This window comes from Lathyrus oleraceus, chromosome 5 (assembly GCF_024323335.1).
Source record: "Lathyrus oleraceus cultivar Zhongwan6 chromosome 5, CAAS_Psat_ZW6_1.0, whole genome shotgun sequence".
Classification (NCBI taxonomy): domain Eukaryota; kingdom Viridiplantae; phylum Streptophyta; class Magnoliopsida; order Fabales; family Fabaceae; genus Lathyrus; species Lathyrus oleraceus.
In genome coordinates this window covers 585387890-585390648 of record NC_066583.1, presented here as the reverse complement: position 1 = coordinate 585390648, position 2759 = coordinate 585387890, and positions in this window count along the sequence as shown.

The following is a 2759-nucleotide window of genomic DNA, read 5'->3' as shown; positions in this document are numbered from 1 at the left end:
TGAGTAGGAATCACACATATCCCTCTTTGACATGATAAAAAAGGCGGAGAATAATCAAATCACATAGATCCCATGTAAAAGGAATAAGTTACCTCATAGAGATAAACATAATCTATCCAAAGTAAGGCATAAAGAATAGGATCTAAGATATTATTTCTACGGAAGGTAGCATCCAACTTTGAGATCAACCAGTAGTTAAGTTTTAGAGAACTTCTTCCCCTTGATTCTTTCTCGAACAGAACGTAAAAGTCTTTAAAGTTTTCTAAATAGATGGAAAATTATGGATTCTACTTCTTTCTAGCTCAGATTTCTCCAATAGATAATCATTTCCTCTTATGAGTTTTTTGGACAACCTCTTTTTAGTCTCCTTGGATCTTAGACTAGTATTGGGCTTTAGGTGTTTGGCACTACTTTGCTCCGCAAACACTTAAGAACTCAACCCAAGGTTAGTAAGAAAATAAATTGACTAAGAAATTAGTAAGTGACTTACTAGAGATTCAATCAGAGTTTTCCTATTTTTCAATCTCTATTAAGTGTATTACCTCAAAATTTCAAGATAACTTGAGAAAAATCCCTTTCGAGGGAACGACAAACCACCGTCGATTTTCCTTCTCTATGAATCATTTGATGTGAGAGTTGGTCAAAGATGCGTCGATTTGCATTGAGATATGCGGAAGAACTCGTTCATGCTTAAAGCACTTTGAAGAATGTTTATTGCTTTCTTTTCATTTAAAATTTTTTTCTTATCATCTTCATCATACGAACTCTTTATCTTTGGAGTACCAATGCCACTGACCGCACTCATAGGATTATGCGGACCATCTTCAACGGCTTCCCATATGCCTTCTCATTGGGCTTCTAAATGTTCCTTCATGCGGATCTTCCAAAAATCAAAATATTCTACAGAGAAAAGTGGTGGTTTGTTACTACTTCCATCGTCTTTGAAAACCGGATTCGTGCTTGCGGAAGCCATGCGGATCTTTTAGGAACAGGTTACCTATAACCTGCTCTGATGCCAATTGTAAGTTTAAGGAGTGCCTTAGAGGGGGGGGGGGGGGGGGTGAATGAGGCACTTAGACTATTTTCCGGATTTTTTTACGGTTTATTGATTTTTACTTTCTTGAGATGCTTATGTGATGAAAAGCGGTAAAGTGCGAAAAGTAAAGAACACCACGATGTATAGTGGTTCCCCTCACAGATCGAGAGTACTCCACTCCCCTTTCAACACGAAAGAGAATTCACTATAATGTTAGATTCCTAGACAAGACAACTTAAGGCCTTTCTATCTAATTATAACACACCAAGAACAATCTTCTTGGATTTACAATGTTTAAAGTCCAATCGAGACTCAAATTCTCACAAAAGGACCTCTTGCATCCACACACCGGATAACAAGGATAAAACCTTACACACTTATTCTTAACAATCCTAAAAATAAGTTGTAATCAAGATATACAATTCTGAATTTTTGTAAAAGATGAAATAGTTGAATATTTGAAGTATATCAATTTATCAATTGATCTTCTCCTTTGTAACACTCAATTCTCACAATGATTATACAAGTGTTCTTTGTATGGAATGAAACTATGATGCTTAAAAAGAAAGTTTATGCAAGGTTTCACTCTTAAGAAAATTTGGAAGAACACTTAAAAAATGTTTGAAAGAATATGAGTAATTGATTTGAAATTTTTGCAAGGAGGTGAATTTGAAATCTGACAAAAATGATGTATATATGTTGTCTAAACACCTCCTCAAATGGATGCAATTTCCCAAATGATGTCATGGTTCATGGTAAAGAAAATAGAAAAGGTTCCATGAAGAGATGCACAAATTTTTGCCTCTGGTTCAGTGGTAATCGATTACCGTAATATGGGTAATCGGTTACTTGCCTCCAACGTGCAAAAATATTTGAATTTTTCACAGAGTAATCGATTACCTCAAATTGGGTAATCGGTTACTTCATCCCAGAGTTGAAAAATAATTTAAAAAATGAAGTGTTATGATTTCTTTGATGCATAAAATTACTTCCAATGATTAAGGCATGAATGAGACATGTTTTGAACACTTGTATAATCATCTAGAGGTCAAGTGTTATACCTATTCATTTGAAATAGGAATCTTCATGAGTTTCATCGAGACTTGATCATTTAGTTGAAAACTTCCTTCATGAGCTTGAATCTTGATCAATCCTTTTTGTTAATCAATCTTAGACTTGTAGAGAAGTTTGTCTTCATCAAAATATTTGAGAAGTCATGTCTTCACATTCTCTTCTCCAAAATATCCAACATTTGTTCTTCATCGGCAGCGATGACGATGAATCAGATTCAACATTCTATTCACCAACATTTATTCTTAATATTTTGTGTAAACAATGTAATATTATGTGTAAACAACATAGTTTGTAAAAAATTTAATTTATTAATATTCTTTTTAAACAATATAATGAGTATTTTTAAAAAAAAAATATTTTTTCCCTTGATTTTGTTATTAAACCGCAATATATATGGTGCTAGTTTGAAAAATATATAAAAAAATTATTGCTGAGAATCATATTTGTGACCATTTCAACTAACTCCTCAACTATTTTAAACTGAGGGATCAAATGACATATTTTCATGACGCTTTCGTTATCCCGCCCCTTTAACCGAGGTTAAATCAGCTTCGCATCTGAGGTTACATGTGTTTTTTTGTAGTAATGAACATTGCGAGATATTTGTGCTAACAACATATGGGGCATATTTATACAAATTTTAAATCAT